General features: G+C 38.2%; 1 protein-coding gene across 3 annotated transcripts in view; it reads left to right on the top strand.

The window, feature by feature from the left end:
• rab11fip4a (RAB11 family interacting protein 4 (class II) a) overlaps positions 1–22,299 on the top strand; it is a 50,730-nt gene that overhangs the window by 12,456 nt on the left and 15,975 nt on the right. Inside the window, exon 1 of one of the 3 annotated variants that reach the window (XM_077213055.1) lies at positions 17,165–17,579. The exons of 1 other annotated variant lie outside the window; for it this stretch is intronic. The gene's annotated coding sequence lies outside the window, so the exon portion shown is untranslated. Of the gene's footprint in view, positions 1–17,164; positions 17,580–17,815; positions 17,949–22,299 lie in introns of those variants that run through there. One more of the 3 variants, XM_077213056.1, reaches the window with a different exon arrangement.

The raw sequence follows: 22,299 nt of genomic DNA, 5'->3' as shown, positions 1-22,299 counted from the left end.
TAATTGCTCCGCATTGGATTAGTGGCTATTGACAGGATCAATTGGGTTACCTAACTACTGAAAGTCCAATAGTTGTGTATAGAGATTATTTTTATTGTTTAAAGGTTCCTCTGTGTATGTGTTAGCACAAGATTTTTCTCTAGTGGAAGAAAGGGATTTTGTCTCTGATTGACTGGTATTTTGAGTTTTTCTCTATTTGTGAAACAGGCAAAAAAAATTTGTTGCACAGGTTTTGGTTCACTTTACCTGGAGGCAGGCACTCCTGCTTGTTCTTATTGTGTTCATTTGCACCATATTAAGGTAGTCAACCCAACAGCAAGCCAGAAACTGTAAGCACTTTTGTTGGCAATATGTCTAGACGCATTAGGACACTTGATAGGGAGATGCATTGTTCTCTGATATAACAAGGAATGACCTTCCTTTCGTCTGCCTTAGCAATTCAGTGCTTGGCTTGTATGAACTTGATGGATGAGAGTAAGTAGAGCCAACCCCCCCAGCATGTCAGCTCTCAGTCACACACACACACACACACACACACACACACACACACACACACACACACACACACACACACACACACACACACACACACACACACACACACACACACACACACACACACAGCAATCCATACTGCCACTGTTTCACAGGCTTCTGCTTGAGTTACCGTTTAAGCCTTGTAAAACATAACCTGACACAGGACGTTTTAATGACTCCTGTCAGCATGCTGTATATGACTCAATGGAGCTGTCAGTCAAACAGCTAGAGTGGAGGGGATTCCTGACATCCATCGACACATACTGTATACAAAGACATATGTATTTTTATGCAAATAATTACACACTTTGTTTTTTTAAAGGTCTTCAAAATTCACTTTTAGCAGATATTTGTATGTAAGATGTAGTCTTACTCTTTTATGTCTTGCAAAAAATGGAGCATACATATTAATTAAATGCCTCCATAGGGCATATACAAATTTTATTGGACAGTCTCATCCCCCTGAATTATAAATATCGAAAATAATTTATTGCTGGTAAGCAGACAGAAATGCAAATCTGTTCCTGTAAACTGTAACTGTACCTTTTGGATACATCAAAGTCCTCCCATTGTTGACCACAGTTATCTTTATAAATGAAGGTGAAATCATTCATAATCAAAGTATCTATATTGTTTTCATTCATGGTAAAAGCTGTTAGGTGTATTTTCTCGGACTTTGATTTAAAAGCTTAATGAACAAGCCCATTCATACATCCAGATATATATGGGTTTTTAAATAAACAGTGCCTGGTTTCAGTTATGCAGCTGTTTGATAGTTAGCAGAATGGAGGGTTATTTGCAATTTGCACTTTTTTTTTAATTATACATTTGTTCAGAGTAAATGTTTTCTATATGTACAAATTTGGCAACTCCTATTGTTGAAAACCTAAAGTTTTCACTGTTATTACTCAATTTATAGATTTTAAAGATATAGATCTTTACAGTCAATATCAGTCTACAACATCACAGAGTAAGCATAAGTGCTGTTTCTAATATTAGAATGGAGCAGGTTACTGCAACAGTGTTGGTATCATCACTAGGTGGCAGTGTTTGGAAAGATATGAGATGCATTTAGCTCAAAACAACGATTGAAACAGCATTCATAACAAATACAGCCACACTTTGGAGTTAATATTATATATGCATGTGAAGTGCAAGGATTAGTGTTTTTCATTTTGGAAAAAATGGCATTATGCAGATTTTATACATGCGCCATACTGGTCTATCCATTCGTATCGTCCATCACCAGTTGTAATCTAAAATAGTTTATTAATTTTTACAGTAATGCATGGATAATTTTGAGTGTTTTATCAGTCAGACAATGTACTTCAGAGTGAAGCTGGATTATAGTGTCCCTGTGGATATTAAACACTGCAGCAGCAGCAGTGAACAGACCTCCTCCACATTCTGAAAAAGACACATTCAGTCACACTATGTAATGATGAGCTTCATAACCATATTGTCATTTATTTTAAGACACGAATAATTGCATAGTAATTACATAGTAATACCCGAATAAAAATGTTGAGAAATATGAAGAGAAAAGGAAAAGACTGGCTAATTATGTAGCTAAAACATTGCCTGTTTGAGACATTCACAGTCTGAGCGGCATGTTTTACATTTGTAATTTTAGTATCATTTATTCCTGCTCATTTGCTCTCTGGAAAATCCAGCTGCTGCAAAAGCTAACTATCATTTTTCCAACAGTTACAGGAAATGTTTTCTATATTGTTGATATAGAGGGTGGTGCAGGTTTTAGGATTATTTTCCATGATAGGCTACCTCCTGCACTACAGCTTTTTTATTTTTTTTTATTGTGAGATTGCTGTCATGTGAAGATGTGAAAATGAAGTCTGTGTCTTCTACTGCATTGCTCTTTGCTTTTGCTGTGCTCTGCTGCAAACGGTTCTATTAGCACTTCAAATGAACACTGGACTGAAGCTTTGCATTGATCTTCTGCAGAGCACCTTTATCTCTCTCTCTCTCTCTCTCTCTCTCTCTCTCTCTCTCTCTCTCTCTCTCTCTCTCTCTCTCTCTCTCCAAAAACAAAAAAAACATTGAAATGTTAATTTTCTTTGATGATTAAACTGACACCATAAGATAGAATATCAGTGAATGGTATGATTACTTCCATGTCATGAACATATTTTCTAATTGGACCAGCATGCACCTCTCACTAATATTGTGCCATTTCGGTGTCAGACATGTTCTCTCTGTCATCTCTGTCAGGTAACACAGTTTTCCCATCATAGTAGTGTAGTGTCGTGGTGGCTGTCACAAAGCAACACGTTATATTAACACAATGCTATTTGTGTGTGTGTGTGTGTGTGTGTGTGTGTCTGTCTGTGTGTGTTTCATTGAATGGATAATTATATAATTATATGCACAAAGCATGATTTAGAGATTAAGGTTACAGACAACTGATCAGATTGACCAAGCATATTTCTCGTGTACAGGACCTGCTTGAGTACAGTTAATGGCTTACTTGGTCTGTTAATGCTACTTACAGTATGTGAATACTATATCCTTCACTGACACACAAACGTTCTCCACTGACATTTTCTTTTATCTTTGGTAACTAAGTACACTAAAGGTTTTGATAATACTATTAGTGGAAAAATGTTGTCTGGGGTGAAAAGAACATTGAAAAATACGCCACAGTTGTAATCTGTGTATAAATGTAAGAATTAATTTTCACATTGTAGATATTGAAGTGATGTGTGTGTGTGTGTGTGTAGATTTAACATGATGATCTTAGTTTAAAAATATAAATTTCATATTTTAACATTGAAAATCTGGCTCTGGGCATTTAAATGATAAAAAAAGGCTAAAGTTACTAAGGCACTTTTAATGTGACCTTCATATAACAAAATTACAAAAAAAGGTGCTATGTCTTAAGGTGATGGGCAACAGGGCAACTTTTTGAGCAATGTTGCTGGGCAATGTTGCCGTCAACGGGCAACCAGATGAGACGCAGGGCCAACCACCAATCTAAATTATCCAGATAGAATTTTATTGCCCATTTTCTGAGACAAAACAATTCCTGTTGACAACATTCAAACCCGAAGCTCATTTTTTAGTTGTGGAGCTGTGATTTGTCTGGGTTTATCGGTGTATGTGCGTGTACGTACTGTGCTCGGTATAGATCAATCGTGATTGGAGTTTGAACTCAGAGATGTTTCTTCTGAGTGACTGCTGCTGAATGATAGTTGAGTCAGAGCACTAATGAGCCTGTCACATTGATTACACTGATGGATTAAGAGAGAGAGAGAGAGAGAGAGAGAGAGAGAGAGAGAGAGAGAGAGAGAGAGAGAGAGAGAGACCCCCTTTTATTTAAAGCAGTTTAGGGTTTAAGACAATGTTTTATACAAAATACATTACAAAACAACAAACATTTTACCAATTACCATACGCACTCACAGTCACCAGTGCCTCTCCCACACCACATCTCCATTCAAACAAAGCAACATTACCAGTGTATTTGTAATAGGTATACTCAATGGTCACTCGAGATTCTATTAAAGACCTAAACATAGCTTCCATATCTTCCAAAAAATTGGCAAGAACACATTGCTGTTGCCATCACCTTCTATATTTATATCCTAATATAAACAAGATATTGTTATATGAAAACCCTAATTTTGTGATCAACTTTTCAAGTATTACAAATAAAGGACCAAGTCTTGGACATTCAAAACACATATGAAAAACAGTATCATGACCATTACAGAAGGGACATAACAGAACAATCTTATTAAACTTTGATACCAAACTATTTGAGGCTATAGCACAATGGAGTACTCTTCACTGAATATCACCACATCGCTTGGAGATAGGAGCTTTATACAATACTCTCCATGATGGATGAACTTCATCACAAATAGAGATCTTATCCCTCCATTTAGTATCTGTTTTTCCTTGCAAATGTCCTACATGCACAGATTTAACACAAATATAATAAAGATTTTTCTTTTCCACATTATGAAAAACCAAATTCCCATATCAATTCAACAATGTAGTCTGGTTTAAATTATCCCCAACTCCTCCATCTTTAGGGATACCTTCAACTTCAACTGTTCTGAGGTGTAAAACCATCTACCAGGGCTGAGTTTAAACAGGACATTAATGCAGGGGGCAAAGCATCCCTAATACACTTAATTATCCTATCCACAGTTCTCAGAGATTTTAATTTAACCTGTGCAGCAACTGACAACACAGTTCGCCACTGACATTGTGTCAAATCAATTAAATCCATAACCTTACTAACTCCAGCATTTAAAAAATGTGGAACAAAACAAGACACATTAGATGGTAGCTTTATAAGAGGATTAAAAAACAAGAGCTCTGAAATCCCATAGTGCACATCTTCTGTTCTTGAAAAATTTAAATATTTCCACGATTTAATTACTGACATGTAAAAATTAGGGAAGAAAACGTGTGCATTTCCCTCAAAGGGCTTTTCCATTAAGAACAACTGTTTATTTAGGCCTATCCCACCTAAATCTGTTAATATAGACAACCCAAATGTAAAACAGTTACTCTGTGCCATAGCATTGAGGCAGCCAGATTATTGATAATCAACCACCTCCCTCTGAAAGAGAGCTGTGGGAGAAGCCATCGCCATTTCTGTAATCTACCGATCACCCGATTTGCTAATCCCTCCCAATTATTTTCAGTGTACTGGGCTGTCCCCAAAAAAACACCAAGTACTTTAAATCCATCTTGAACCCATTTACACTGTTGTGGCAAGTGAGGTGGTCCTATATCCACCCAGTCTCCCAACAAAAAGGATGCGCATTTATCCCAGTTAATACGAGCAGATGTAGCATTCTGAAACTTGTTCAAACAAGAAATAAGTTTAGTAACATCATCAGTGCTCTTGATTATTACTGTCACATCATCTGCGTAAGTTGTAAGTTTCACCGGGGCTACTTCTGGGAAACCTGGGACACCAACACCACACAACTGTTTCCTCAGCATAACTAGCAGAGGTTCAATGGAAATAGAGTACAGAAGACCAGACAGAGGACATCCTTGTCTTATTCCCCTAGTCACAGAGAAAGGTCTAGTTAAAGACCCATTAATTCGTAACATACTGTAAATGTCACTGTACAGTAGCTTGACAAGAGAAATTAAATTTGCACCAAAACCAAAAGCTTCAAGGGTCTTGAACAAATAATGATAGTCCACCCTGTCGAAAGCTTCTTCCTGATCCAAGGAGAGGAAACCAATGTCCAATCTGTGCCTTTGTGCAACTGAAATAATGTCTCTTACGAGAAAAAGATTATCAAAAATCGTACGTTTAGGGACACAAAATGAATGATCTTCATGGATTACATCGGACATATATATTTTTAAATCTATTAGTTAGTGTTTTAGATAAAATTTTAAAATCAACACAGATCAGTGACACTGGTCGCCAGTTTTTAAGGAACCCAAGATCTCCTTTTTTTGGGATTAATGTTATGATTGCCCTCCGACAACTCAATGGAAGTTTCCCTCGATTAAAGCTTTCCAGGAAGACTGCATACAGGTCCTCTCCAATCAAATCCCAGCAGGCACGATAGAATTCCGATGAAAGACCGTCCAGATCAGGCGACTTCCCAGGGCTCAGCTCCTGGACGGCAAGAGAAAGTTCAGCAAAGGATATAGGGTTCTCAAGGATATGTTGATCTTCCTCTGATAACTGTGGTAGATCACACAGAAGTTGTTCTGCTGCTGATCTGTCACATGGTTCAGCATGGTAGACGTCCTCATAAAAGGAAAGTGCTTGAGTGCGGATTTCTTGCTGATCAGTTGTCACACCACCCTGTGGTAAATTCAGTTTATGGAAGTACTTATGTTCTCTTGGTTTTTTTTCCAGACCAAAGAAGAATACAGAGGGAGTGTCCATTTCGTTTAACTGAGAATATCTGGTCCTTAAGAGAGCTGCTTTTCCTTGCTCCTCCAACAAAGTCTTTAGAAGGAATTTATTCCTCTCAATGGAATCAGCAGAGTCACCATGGTCACTTTGTCTCAGAATGTCTTCTTCAAGAGATCTCATTTTTTTGTTGAGAATTCTGGTGTTATGGGCAGTATATTGTTGGCAAAACAACTTAATATGCACTTTGCCTATGTCCCACCACTGACTTAATAAAGGAAAACTACATCTCTACTCTCTCCAAGATTGCCAAAAAAAGTCAAAAGAGTGAATAAAAGAGTGATCCTGTAATAATCTGTTGTTAAAGTGCCAGTGTGATTTGTGAGTTTTAGAAGACAGGAGAGAAACAGCTACGGAGATATAATGATGGTCAGATAGAAAGGATGGTACTATTAGGCTATTATAAAACCTACCACTATTACTCTTGGCAACCTAAAATCGGTCAAGTCTCGCTCCAGACAAAGAATTTGAGTTAACTTTTAACCAGGTATACTGTTTAACCCTAGGAAAACTATCTCTCCATATATCAACAAGATCATGATAACCAATAACATTTTTTAAAACTTCTGCAGAACTTGAGTGAGGTTCATCGTGATTCCTATCTAAATCAGGGTTTATAGTGCAGTTAAAATCACCTCCAACTACCAAAACATTATCCTGTGGGCACTGTGACAAGGCATCTGACAACTTTTCAAAAAATATCTTACGCCCTTGTCCAACATTTGGAGCATATACATTAAAAAAAGAAAACCCTATTTGTCCAACCATAATATCTGCTCTTAAGTCAACCAGGTACTATCTCAAGCATAACTGGTTGATCACTGACACCTAGAGAGAAAAGTATAGCAACACCAGCACTAAGATTAGTCCCGTGGCTCATTAAAATATTTCCCTTCCAATCACAATTCCACTGTGTCTGATTCTGTAAGTCAGAATGAGTCTCTTGAAGCATAATAATGTCTGCCTTTTTAAGTTGTAAATAATTAAACAGAGCAAGTCTCTTTGTTGTGTCCCGACATCCATTGATGTTAAAAGATCCAATATTTATGGATGCCATGGAAAAGATAATGTTAGAGTATCCAAAAACCCCAAAAATTAAACTGACAATCATGACCCCTATAGTCTTTGAACCGAGCTTTTAATCTTTTTTTTAACAGTGCTAAGGTATTTTTTGAGCCTGTAACGTTTAGGCTGATCAAGCTCCTCCAGTGTTGACTTTCTTATTGCCATTGTACATGACATAACGAAGAGTTGTAAATCTGGGAAGTATTTCTCAAGTTTTGGTTTTCGCTGGTTAAAGGTATTGTCCAAAAAATCATTAATTTGACTAACTGTTTAATAGGAATGTTTTAATTTAAAATTGTGACCATTCTCTACAGACCCTCTCTGAGAATTTGCAATAGTAAGATTTCTGCTATATCAGAAGTGTCACTATCAGAATCCATTGAATGAACTTCACTTCCTTCTATCAACACACCAGCATCGCCCTGAGACAGACTAAATCCCGATGCCTGCGAATCGACTAACTCTCCGCCAGGCATCACAAGCTCAGCCCGCTCTACTGGTCGCTCCGGTTCACCGCTCGCGCCGGCGGGATCTGCGTCAGCCCGCACTGTGCTGTCATTTACACTTACAACGGTATTCACGGAAGAATGTGTCAAATCGTCAACGTTCTCGTTCGTTATAGGCTCGTTAGCACTTTCTCCATCTTTAGAGAGAGAAGGCGCTTCAATTACCTGATTAATTCTGTCACTGGCACCTTCATTATTTACTGGAGCAGAAGGCAATTGTTCCGTAGAATGATTGCGCTCATTCACATTAGTGTTAGCCTCGTCATTCATTGAACATACCAGTTTTGTATGACCGTACTTTCCACAAGTAAAACACCTCATTGATTCAGTACTGATATAAATGGCATAATCTTTACCCAGCACAGTAGTTTTCGCTGATGTATTCAAAGATTGAAATTCAGCGTTCAGAATCATGAAAGTCTGACGTCTAAATGACATGACATGTTTGAGTTCGGCCCCACTAGTTTACCATAGCGTCCTAACAAACGCTCTAGTGAATCTTTAGAAATGAATGGGGGGACATTCGAAAGGATAACCTTCTTGGAAGGACTCGACAACGGCAAAACTGATAAAAAAGTATCTCTAACGGATAAACCAAATTCAACTAAATGCTGAACCAAAGAGACTTTTTTCAAAAAGATAACAAACGCCCTGTTCATCCTTGATGCGGACACAATGTTACAAGCACCAATCCTGCTGCTGATCGCAACTAGACAATCCTCAACTGTTATGGACTCATCAGGTAAACATTTGCACGTCCGTGTGGAGCGGTTAAAGAAACACAACCATCTGAATTCGTCCCCATTTTCCACCCTTAGGTGAAAAAAACCGGCGACAATTAAATAAACACTAAACCAAAATATCTAAACAAAATAAAGAGAAAAGGGAAAAAAAAGGGGAAAAAAAACTAACTCACTCAAACACGCCGCAAATCGCTCAGACGCTCACACACTCCTCAGACGCCTGCACATGCGCACACGCACAGAGAAAGAGAGAGAGAGAGAGAGAGAGAGAGAGGGGGGCTAGAAGAGCATGTGTTGAGGTGCTTGTCCATTTTGTGCTCCTTTTTTCTAGAGATATTATTAATATTATATTATTAAACTCTCTTTTGTTGTTGACTTATAAGGAATACAATGTACAATTTTTTACTTTCTATTCTCATGGCCTTGTAGTTTTAGATTCAAGTAGCTGGAAGAATATTACTGTATATTAGGCTACTAAGGAAGGCACATCTTTGGTTTGACTAAGCTGAATAGATAGAGAAGAGACTTTACTGCTGGTAATTCAGAAAGTTTAGACTGAATATCATTGGCTGTCATTGAGACAGAGAGATTGTAGGGTTCAGTGGTGGACTGAGCAGAACAATGCTCTGTCTCTCTGCAGTATTCATCAATTCTGCTCTATATCCATGTCTATATATCATGTTAACTTTGCAATAATACATGCTAGCAACACGATAAAACATGCTAGTTAGCAATGTTTTAAAGCATACTAGCAAAATGTTAAAACATGTGAGAAAATGCTAGAAAATGTAAAACAATGTTAGCAACGTGAAATCATGCTAGAAAAAAAGCTGGCACATTCTAGAAACCTGTTAGAACATGTTAAATTGTGCTAGCAACAAAATAAAATGATAACAATGAGCTTAAACATGCGTGTGTAGTAGAACAATCGCTACACAAGCAACGTGATAAAACTTTACAACTTTCAGAAAAGGCTTTGCCGAGCCAACATAAAAGTTTTTACCGATGAACTTTACTTTCTAGTTTAAAATGTAATTTATTCCTGTAATGCAAAGCTGAATTTTCAGCATCATTACTCCAGTCTTCAGTGTCACATGATCTTTCATAAATCATTATAAAATGATTTGCTGCTTAAAAAAAACGTTTTTGATTATTATCAATGTTGATAACATAACATTTTTGTGCAAACCTCAGTTTAGAGTAATCTGTAATCAGAGGTGACTGTGTCAAAGTGTTTCAAGCAAAAAGATAATCATGTGCATCTGATCTGATATAACTGGGGGAGTGCAATTTTATGAGATGCATTATGTGAATGCTTGGCTAAAGAGATGTGTCTTTAATCTATATTTAAACTATGAGAGTGTGTCTGAGCCTGGAACATAATCAGGAAGGCTTTTCCTGATAATGTTTGGGGCTCAGACTGCATGTCAAATCTAGATTTAAGACACATCTTGTCACTGCATACTGTACTTTTTTCCCCCAGGAATCTTTGAAGAATAGAAAACTCAAAAGAACAGCATTTATTTGAAATAGAAATCTATTATAAATGTCTTTACCATCACTTTTGATCAATTTAATGCATCCTTGCTCAATAAATATTTTTTTAATTAAAAACTTACTGGCCCCATATAGGCTACAGATATGACATGTGTCTATAGACACAAATAGACACTTTATAATTGACTAACTTGCCAAATATACACAATTTGGAAACACATGTTGTTTACTTTTGTGAATGCTGTGTTACTATATCTTTGTAGTATCATATCTTTGTAGTATCATCTGTCTATCAGCAGCATCTGAATCTGCGCAGCACAACAAACATCATCATAAGGTCCAGTATCTGCATCTGCTCAGAGCAGAATGAATGCATAAAAAGCCGATTTTTTTTGCTTAAGCAGGTGAGGATTCAAGCTGTTGGTATTTTAAGCACAGACGCATGTTGAAATGAGATGCACCGCGACAGTGTATGATGAAGATGTTTCAGTCTGAGTAAAAAGCCCTCGGCTTTCATGCACCACATCACTCCCTTCATCAGGAGCAGTGCAACACTGCTCCATGTGACATTGAATTTCACAGGCCAGTGCCTGCTTCCTGTGAGCCTAAAGGGGGCTGAACAGATTTATATATGGTAGAATATCATTTTTGTAGCCATAACCATTTTTCAGTGTATCCATTTTGTAAAATGGCAGGACTTAGTTCACCCAACCAGGGGATAGTTCACCCAACAACCCTCATGTCGTTCCAAATTAATTTCCTTCTTCTGTAGAACACAAAAGAAGATATTTTTGAAACATTTTTGTTTTTTGCCCATACAATGAAAGTCAATGAGGTCCAATTTTGTTTGGAACCCAATGTTCTGCAGTGTGTGTGTGTGTGTGTGTGTGTGTGTGTGTGTGTGTGTGTGTGTGTGTGTGTGTGTGTGTGTGTGTGTGTGTGTGAGAGAGAGAGAGAGAGAGAGAGAGAGAGAGAGAGAGAGAGAGAGAGAGAGAGAGAGAGAGAGAGAGAGAGAGAGAGAGAGAGAGAGAGAGAGAGAGAGAGAGAGAGAGAGAGAAAAAAGTATACGATTGTTATGACAATGTAATTTTGATGGGAAAGAAAATATGAAAGACGGATGAGGTGGCGGCAGTACAAAAAGAGATGATGTGTTCTGTCAATACTGATTGTGCAGAGAGAGAGAGATTGAATGTCATGTGTATGCCAAATAAAAGGACATCAAAAGTTATTGGCAAAACTGTCACTGTCCGATTATAAAGGCAACCCATTTCTGGATGATGTTGTGCAGTACTACTACCCACTGAGTTCAATCACTGCCATCAAGCTTTCAACATCCTCTCCTCTCCTCTCTCTGTCTGGGTTGATGTGAGCAGCCAGGTTCTTCTGAGTGCATGCACTGCCACAATGACATCACGTGTTAAATAGGAGCTTTCTCTTCAAGTATCTTCCAACTGTCACGCACAGCATGAGCTCGAGGTTGCCTGACATCACTATCAGATAAAATGTCAGCATGTTGGTCGGAGCCATTTGCACAGCAAGAATTTAGCAGTTTTAGAATATGACCTTTTTGCACTATAGCTTTTATTTTTAAATGTTCATTTTTCATTTTAATCTTAGTTTAAGTTTAAATCATTTTTAATATTTTTATAAAGCTTTATTTTTGTTTAAGTTTTTGTACCCAAACTTATTTCAGTAAGTTGCGGAGGCAGTTTCTATTTCAGTTTTTAAAGTTTTCCTCTAATATTTAGATTTTTATTTTATAACAGCTTTATTTCAATGACCAAACAGGATTTTAATAGTTTCATTTTTTAGTTAACAATAATTATACATTGAAATGTTTGAAGATGACTATGACTGAATAGACTTAACATTATGAAAAAATGATTAACATCCCTGCTGGAAAAAGACACTTAAAGGTGGGGTATGTGATTTGGAAAACGACCGGCAGATTTTGAAAGTACACAATTCAAATGGTCCTACCTTCTTTCCTCCAACGCTGGCCCTGACTCCACCCATTCGAAGAACATGAACAAAACTCGATGCGCGAGAGATTGTAATGACGATTTACTACTGACCATGGAACCGGCTTTACTGATGAAATGCGCATGCGTCACGAGCTTTGTGTATGCGCACGAAGGGGGTCATGCGCGCTGGGGGGAGGGGGGTGTGGTACGACCGTTTGATTGACGAACTTACTGTCCAATGATTCTAGGTGGCCTTGGAAATGATTGGCTGGAGTTTTTCGAGTCCTGCCCGTTCCACAGATGATTAAATTTCTAAATTAAATTTTCATTTCAGTGCTCCTAACTCAGTGGCTGTAAGTGGGTTAGGAATAGGATTTCAAGTTATTTTGAAAAAATGGACAAAAAAGAGAATCACATACCCCAGCTTTAACACAGCCTAAGCTGGTTTAAACTGGTTTTAGCTGGTTTAAGATTGTCTCCCAGCCCCGTCAAGTTGTTTCGCAGAGTGACCAAGTGCCCAAAACCCCTTTAAAACCAGCTTGACTAGGCTGGGGAGCCAGCTAAGACCAGCAAATCAGCTCTACACAAACTGTTTATTTGCAATGTAAATAAACTCATAATTAATGTAGTCTTGGTTGCTGTTTCTTATACTTTGTGTAGTTTCTTTGCATGATTATATGCTTAGTTGTATTTCACTCTTTGGTTTTAGCTTTTCTTTTTGTGGTCCGTGAGCCTATCAGAACAGACCTGTGAACCAGTTATACCTTGCAATCCACCGATTGACACCCCTGGTTTTGGATTATAGAGGAATACAGTCATTTGTATGCGCACTGTGCCCAAACTGCCAAGCCTGTATTCACTGTGTTCCCTCCTGCTCTTCTGTCTGCTTCTTACTCTTGCTCACTCGCTTTGTCTTCTTTTCATTTTATAATCCACTCTGTGTTACACTACTAGCTACTTGAACATTTTAAGTTTCAGTCGATCATCTTAATTTTTAGGACTGTTGAAATTTGTATGTATCAACTGATGAAAATTTGCTGTTGAGTATGTGTATGTTGTCTGATTCCTTGTGCTTTTTTTGGCTCATCTGGGTCTCATTGTGGCCTTCCTCTCTTATTCTCTTTCCCACTTTTCTCCTCGTCTTTCTTTACATTCAAGCAGTCCTCCTAATCTACCAGCTGTCAGTCACAATAAAGATGGGTAAGAGAAAAGAGAAAGTTATAAGAGATAAAAGCTGTGTTCATATGCACACAGAGGCTTCTCTGTTTAAATTAAATCCTGAAGCAATCATTCACACATTACAGAGCAGTTGCAGTTAACAGCCTAAATGTTTTCTGTCTTATATCAATCTTATATTAATCTTACTACTCACTGATATACTCCGTTGCTTGCAAGCTTCACTATTAGATTGAACAAACCCTCAGTGCTAAGTATAGTTTTACTTAGTGCTTCTGTATTGTAAGCAACCAAATAACAACCAGTTAGACCCCTAGCAAGAACATCCTAGCAACCAGATAGCAGACGTCTAAAACACCTGGAACACCTTAGCAACTGCATAGTAATGCCCTGGAAACCACCCAGAAATATAGACACCATATAGCATTTGTCAAAAAACACTCTGAACACCTTAGCAACTGCAGAGTAACACCCTGGCAACCACCCAGAAATAAAGCAACCAGATAGCATTTGTCAAAAACACTCTGAACACCTTAGTAACAACATAGTAACTTCCTGGCAACCACCCAGAAATATATCAAACAGATAGAATTTGGAAAAAAAACAACAACAAAAAAACAACAGCACTCTGAACACCTTATCAGCTTCATAGTAACGCCCTGGCAACCACCCAAAATATAGCAACCAGATAGTTTTGTCAAAAGAAACTGTGAATACCTTAGCAACTGCATAGTAATACCCTGGCAACCACCCAGGCCACCCTAGCAACCAAGTAACAAGTGCCTAAAATATTCAGAACACCTAAGCAACTGCATAGTAACTTCCTTGCAACCACCCAGAAATATTGCAACCAGATTGCATTTGTAAAAAAAAAAACACTCTGAACACCTTATCAGCTTCATAGTAACGCCCTGGCAACCACCCAGAAATATAGCACCCAGATAGATTTTGTCAAAAGACACTCTGAACACCTTAGCAACTGCATAGTAATGCCCTGGCAAACACTCATGATGGCAACATCATGGCAGCAACATTTCCACAGTCAAACAGCATTCACGTTTTCTTCTAAAACTCTAGCTGTGTATAGAGTAATAATGGTCCAACATTATTTTTCATGTTCAAACAGTTCAAATTGTGAGAAAATTATACAATTGCATCTTTGTTTCCTTTGAGATCTGATAACAGGAAGCAAGTGGAGATCAACCACACCTGACTGAAATAACAACAGTCTCTCTTTACACAGTTACCTGCAATGATAATCAGGGTAAAGCAGGACAAACATGTCTGAAATAGAATGGCTTTGGCTGTGTAAACAGCTTCAGGAGCCAAGCACCAGTTAGTGATAGAGCTGTGTGATCGTCTTTTCATCTGCAGCATCCACTCCCGTGTGTCCAACCCCCCCCCCCCCCCACCCCCCTCTCTCTCTCTCTCTCTCTCTCTTCCATCTTCTCAACTACAGCTCAGACTGTATGTCAATCCCTGCAGCACCACAGAGATCATGTGATCTGTATTTTGAGATAATTTGAAGAGAGAGAGCTGAATTCTGACAGAGAGTTGTGGACGTGAGAGGTAGGAGGGTCCGGGTCAAGCTCCTGGGCCAAAACTGCTGCGGCACTGACCTCATTGGAAACAAAGAAAGTGGGGCATCACTGATACACAGTAGAGAGTTAGAACGGAGGATGATTGCTTGCTTTCTCTCTCTCTTACACACACAGATACAGTATCTCATGCACCTGCATAAACATGCATCTCAAACTCACACATATGCATTCACAAACAGAGCACTGCATATATAAGACTTCTCACTCGAAGCTGTGGAAGTGTGAATGTACATGTGTAAATGTTCACCATTGATTCGATTTTTATTTCAAGAGCTCATTGCTGCTGTGAGCCTGTTAATTTATGAGAAGTGTTAATTAAGGGAGCTCTTAAGATATTCTATAAATCAGTCATAAGACCACTCTAGTTATGAAAGTTAACTCTATTTAATTTGAAATTGAAAAATCTGTCATCTTTAACTTCTGTGGAACATAAAAGTAGATATTTTGACAAATGTCTGTTTTTTGTCTGTACAATGAAGGTCAATGGACACCAAAACTGTTTGATTACCAACATTCTTCAAAATATCTTCTTTTATTTTTCCAGAAAGTCATAGAGGTTGGGAGCAACATGAGGGTGATTTAAATGATGACAGAAATTTATTTTTTTGTGTGAAAAAAAAGTTTGAAACATGGATCAAGATTACATCACTCCACCTCACTTTTTTCAAACTGTTGGTTAACTATTTCAAATGTTTTCAGGAAATTAAAAAATATATATTTTGTGCCATTTATCTGTTTAGTCAGTTTAGACGTTAAAAGATAATAACTCTCATGATTTTTTTAATCTTCTTAAGGGATTTTGGAGGGAAAATACAGACAATTGGCTCATTGTAAAAACGTGTCTCAGCCTCCAAAAACGTACTGTAGTGCATGATTTGTAAACTAATTCATTTTCATGTTTGCATGACATAACCAGCTTCATATGCATGGCATTTCTAACGTAATGGTAACACTTTACAATAAGGTTCATTAGTTAACTACCTTAGTTAATATGAACTGAATGAACAATGCATTCTTCAGCATTTATTAATCTTAGATCATATTAATTTCAACATTTACTAATACATTATTTAAATCAAAGGTTGTATTTGTTAACATTATTCAATGCACTGTGAGAACTAACATGAACAAACAATGAACAGCTGGATGTCTATTAACTAACGTTAACAAATATTAATAAATACTGTAACAAATGTTTTGCTCATTGTTAGTTCATGTTAGTTTATAAATTAACTAATGTTAACTAAAGACCTTATTGTAAAGTGTGACCAACGTAATAAACTTGCTCTGTAATTCACCTGGTACGATTCTTCTGAAACATTCACGATAAAAAAGCTCAAAGACTTTGGTTAAGGCAGTTTTGGCAGTTTGGTTAAGGGTTTAGTGTGGATTTAGTGTCATTTTCGAAAGTGACAGAACATTAACCTTTTAATTTAATTTAATTTAATTTCCCAACTGTCACGATATGCACAACAACTAAAGTAATAAGACTGGCCAGATTGACTTTCATCTGTTTCAGATAAACTGAACTCGCTTTTAGTGAACTCACTGAACATTCCACTTTAAAAGTGTTGCAAAACGTACAAGAAGCAACGTAATATAATTTTGCAGAAAATGTTAGTTTTTCCAATGAGCTTAGATGACCCATATGAAGTTTTGTGCTTTGGATTTTTTACATTTGTTGTGTGGCATTTCTGCTTGTAGTATATTTATAATGTGACATTTCTTCGTCATGATGTTTTATAATGTTTGTTGATATAGTACACAATTTAAGGAATTTTTAAAGAAAAATACTTGGCTAATGGTTTCCTAATGGAAAATACTTTACCATGATTTAGGACATTTACAAAAAAACAAGAGCTTTTACTTTTTTGATCAAAATAACACTGCTGATGTTTTTCCAGGGCAGCGCATGATCAACCCCTATTGATTCTTTGATGTTTGTATCTTATTTATCTATTTGCTTTATTTATCATGACACTTAAATGAGGAGAAGGTTAATTGTCTGTAATTGTGTGTATTATGCAGCACAGCTGAGGTTAGGCTTAAGATAGCTGTGTGTGTTGCGAAGGAGCACACTCACGCTCCTCTCGATGTCACAGCTGTGGGACGGCTCAGCGGAATAGTTTCCTAGCAACAACCGAGAGAACGAGGCAGAGAGAGGGAGGGAATGTGGCAGGCAGGAGTAGGGGAGGTGATTTGCTGAGAGGAGTGGCCAAAAGCCCAACAACTGTTGCCAGATCAGTAGCGTCACTGTCCGTATGTGTTGGTGTGTGGCCGCATGATCGGTCGATGCAGGTCGGAAGCGTGTGTGTGTGTGTATGTGTGAGGAGGACTGAGGCAGTTTGGAGCAGTGGTGGCTAGGTTGAGATACCCGAAGCCACACGTCCACAGGAGCACTAAAATCTGACAGGACTGGTCGCTGATATTTCACCTGTTGGACTGTGGTGAGGGTGGGGATCCTGGAGGGAGACGGGGACACTAAGTCTTGGACGTCCTCAGCCAACGAGGGCTTAACCGGCACGTGCAGAGAGGATGGAGATGATGGATCTTCATTATTGAGCGGAGGGGTAAGAGGATGAGATGAGAAAACTAGCACGTGTGAACATTTGCTGCAGCCAAGTCTTTTGTTCCTGCTCTTTCTCTCATGATCTTCTCTCATCCTCGTTCCTGCACTGTACAAAGTGGGAACCTGGAATTGTTACCTAAAAAGAGCTATTTATACCCGATTTAACCCATAACAATGAGTTTTGTTGGTTGGTTCAGTGATGTTAAATAATATGTGTGACAGATTTTTTTCAGTGTAGCATCAATGTAGACACTGTAATAATCTCTCAACCTACATTATCATCTTTATCCCAACAATGATGCTGAAGAGATCTCTTGGGAGCTCTCGTTGACTCCCAACAGCACTTTAGAGTGTTAAACCTCAATGAAATGTGAGTGCATTTTAGATTTTTTTTCTCATTTTAGTACATGATGTGAAGGCTCTGAGTGTGGTGGAATTCACAACCAGCCTGTGTCTTTCCAAAACGCTACACCTGCCTTTGAATGACAAGTTGAATGAATGACTAGAGAGCCGGGCTGGATTGTGTGGTAATCTGTTGGAGGGGAAAAGGGTCACGCTATTGAAATGCTAATCAGACAGTGTGAGAGACTATGTGTGTGTTTAGACTGCTCGTATGTGTTTGGGCTGTGTCGATGTGTTTTTGGCGGTGCCTGTGTGTGTTTGTGTCTGCCTTCGTCTACTGAACAACCGTTGGTGACCCCATTGTTTCCAGTTTTCTTCTTAAATATCTGTTCTTTTAGAAATAACAGCCTCCATTTTTACACCTCGAATGAGACTAATGGTGTAGAAAAACTATCAGACCGGTTGATTATTGTTGTAAATGCACATGCTCATAAACCTAAACAGTTAATTATGTGTCTCTTGGGAGCAGGGCTAATGGTGTGCGCTGAGAGTTGTTGTGGGTTTGGGGGTTGTTTAGGGGGAGGGACTGTGGAGTTTTGAATGCGGCTGATAGTTTGAAGGGAGTATGTGAACATGAAAGTGGAGATTGAGGGTGCTGGGCTGGTTTGGGAAGACTCCCGAACGGTTAATGACCACCTGCTGGTAGCACCGCATCCACATTGCGTTTGTATGAATGCATGTGGTTCTTAATGTTGAAGTAATGTTTTTTTCCACTGGCAAACGACAATTCAGAAAGGTCAAGGAACAATAGGGTATACAGCCATTGAAATTCCTTCCCTGGCGCTTGCCTTTACCCCCTCTTGTGGTTTGTTTTGCAAAGGGGGGTCGGTCAAAGTCTTATTGGCTTCTTAAACTTTTACAACCGAGTGCTTGGCCGCTATATGGTGACAATTGTTCACTGTACAGCTAAAGTTCAGGCAATACAAAGACCTGTTCCCTCTCTGTGGTCTTAAAATATGTATGATTTTATCATATAATGTGTTTGTGGATTTCAGTACATGCGCATATATATATATATAGAGAGAGAGAGAGAGAGAGAGGAGTCTCTTATTCTCACTAAGGCTGCATTTATTTAATCAAAATGCAGTAGAAACAGTGATATTGTAAAGTATTATTAAAATGTTAAAATTTAAACTGACTATTCATTTTTTAAATTGTAATTTATTCGGTCATTTATACAGTCTTCTGTGTCACATGATTCTAATTTGCTAATTTGGTATTCAAGAAACATTTCTTATCATCAATCTTAAACACAGATATATATATATATATATATATATATATATATATATATATATATAGCTTGTTAGCATTTTTCTCCCCAGAATTTTTTTGATTTTTATTCTAACTTTTGCTTGCTTTTTGGCTTGCTTTCATTATAAGCTGATCCTGTATAGGGCCAGTCCAGTTCTCTTGTCTACTCCATTTAAGACTACAGTCATTTAGCAGCAGGTCTGACAGCTTTAGATATCGATCCGTTATGAAATGCTGTATCAGGCCTAGTTTATTGCGTGGGCAGCGGAGAACCTGTGTGTGACATTGGCACTATCTGCACTACCATTTTATGGATATCATAATGCAAAGCCCAGCAAAAGCTATAATTCAGTGTTATAGTTGGGACAGGAGGTTAATTGCAGTTTGGACACTCTAAAATGTAATAATATGGTGCATCCAGACTATTGCTATGAGATCTATGCCAAGGGACAGAGGTGGATGAACATTTTGTGACCGACCTTTTAAAGTCACTCACTGGTATGTGTTTGTGATTGTGCCCAGATCTTAGAGCAATTAAATTGAGAACCATATTTCCACTTGTCTCCACATGTCTTGCTTTCAGAGGGACACCTACACAAGCTGTGGTATAATGAGGTAATTTGCTTTGCCAAGTGCCTCTGCAGTATTGATTGTGTAACTACAGCTCTGGTTGGCCTTTTTGTGTGTTTGCTGGGTTACCATTTTCAAGGTCAATAAAGAGTTCAAAGGTGTTTCCCTTTGATACCGTCCAGAGAAGGGCGGTTGGCAGTTTTAGAGCCCCGAGAGCTGGATTATGACTCATGGCTCCCTGTAAATCCACACTGTCTGTTGTCTGCTGACTGTGTAGGCAGTGAGATGGCCAACTATCCAGCTGCATTTCCACTGAGATCTCAAACAAAATCAGCCAAGCTCAATTGATACGGAAAATGAGCAGCCATATTCAATGTTGCTTGCCAGCATGTATCTTTTGTCACTTCAGTAACGTAACTGATGGTTATACTTCAGTGTACGGAAGTTTTCGATCTAAATACTTAGCCAGCGATGGGTTCATTTGGGTCATTCATTAGCTAAAATCAGCAGTTATCTAGTTAATGTCAGGTAAATAAGAACAAAACAGTAATGTTGAAGATAAAGCTATTTATTTCAACATATACAATCATTTGTACATAACTCTTATTGTTTTGAGGTAGTTGGTGTTTTATATAGATGTGGGCTGTCAGTTGGTCCAAAATGTTACCTGACTAGCAAAACTAGCAGCCAGTGCTGTATTTGGCAGGGATCGCTATTGTCATCAGAAGTTTGAGAGGTTTTTCTGTCATGTTTATGTGCACACTTGACATTTCTTGCGAGCTGCACTTGAAAAAGCTGTGAATATGATGGTGCGCTTTGGATGCTAGCCAATGTTGTGTTTGTGTGTGTGGGTTGCCGACATCATGACACGGCAGATCTGTGAAGAAGTGCTGCTCTTATAGATCTACAGAGAAAAATTAAACTGCATCTAAACATTAGAGAAAAATATTTGCTCTGCTTCGACAGAGGAAAATAATCTAATGATGAATGTGAGTAAGTGTGAGACTGATGTGGATTCCTCCATCACCCAGTCTTCTGTGTTCCATATCTACTTTACAGACAAAAACTTGTCTATTATTTATAGATCACAGATCTTTGGGACATGTTGTGCATTTGAATGTTTTCAGGCGTGTTCAGAGACAAAGAAATAACGGTTTCATTCACTCTTTCTTGAAGACAGAACTTTCATTTTTGGGTGAACTGTCCCTTTAAGCCAAGTATTAAAAGGATATTGCTGTTGGTCAGTAATGACATATAAAAGAGTGTTTGATTACACAATAACTATTGACCAGATCCCACTTACACTCCAGAAGAATACAGCAGCTTTCACTCAGCATGGACATCATTATGCGTTTGAATCAATACCGGGCTGTATATTCCCGAGCGGAGTCATTGGCTTTTTAATGTTGATCTTCCTCTCTAGCTCAGCATACTGTAGCAATGTGGACACATTGGTGGGTATATTTTAGCGCTTAGTGTCCTTAGTCCGTACTCCGCAATAATGTATAAATCACTAGAAGTAGGGTGGATCAGCAATATTGCAGTATGACAGCATTAGTCCATCATATTAATAAAGATCAAAGAGCAAACTGTTCCTGCTTTGATTTTCAACAGTGAGTTGAAACAGTAAAATACAATTGTAATACCCTAAATTTGAGTCTCAGCGATGCGATTTTGTCCAGTCAAACTCTATTAGGGTGTGTCTTTGTTTTAAAATGACCGCATTAAAGTGAAGCTGCCCATCATTGGTATTTATTTCAACTATAAGTCAACAAGTCATGCCTGTTGTAAGTTAATCGGTCTCGTAAAATCAAATCACTTTGTCACCAAATGCACAGAGTAATGGTGTGTGAAAAGATAATAGTTGCAACTGCATATAACTGCTTCCATCTGTGAAATACATTTAAGTGTAACTATGCATGATATATAAAAGAACATTGAAATGTGTGTCTGTGTGTGTGTATAGGCTTTATTTGTTTATGAAATTATGTGAAGTATGCGCGTGTATTAATGCATGCCTAACATTCTGTCAGAAGCAGGGTGTAAATAATGAATGTTAAGTCTAGGCATTCCAGACGGTGCTGTCTAAGGGGGGCTGGCAGATTCAGGTCGAGTTGGACCAAAAGGGGTCTTTTATCTGGGCTCTCACTGCAGGAGACCCCTGTGTCTCCTCTTACATTACTGCAGTCAGAGTGTATCTGATAGGGCTGCATTTATCACAGTCACTGCTCTGCTGGGAGAACTTCTATTATGCTGTCAAAGCTTCACATTAAGACTATGCAGATATCAGTCATCGGTAATCTGCTCCTCTTCTTTTATCTCCAAAGATGCAGCCATGTGGGGAGAATCAAAGTTTTGCTCACATTTGTGACTAGGCCTGTGATGTTTAATCCTGCGGCCGGACGTTACATTTCCTTGCCGTAGTCATAATCTCAGATCAGACTGGACAAACTAGAAGTATTTTTATTCTCAAGGACATTTTAATAAATGCAAAA

The sequence above is a fragment of the Siphateles boraxobius genome, unplaced genomic scaffold, assembly GCF_051911475.1.
Source record: "Siphateles boraxobius isolate OS27281-9 unplaced genomic scaffold, OSU_SipBor_1 66, whole genome shotgun sequence".
NCBI classification, from domain to species: Eukaryota; Metazoa; Chordata; class Actinopteri; order Cypriniformes; family Leuciscidae; genus Siphateles; species Siphateles boraxobius.
Note: the sequence above shows the minus strand (reverse complement) of the source record. Positions and strands in the feature narration are given on the sequence as shown.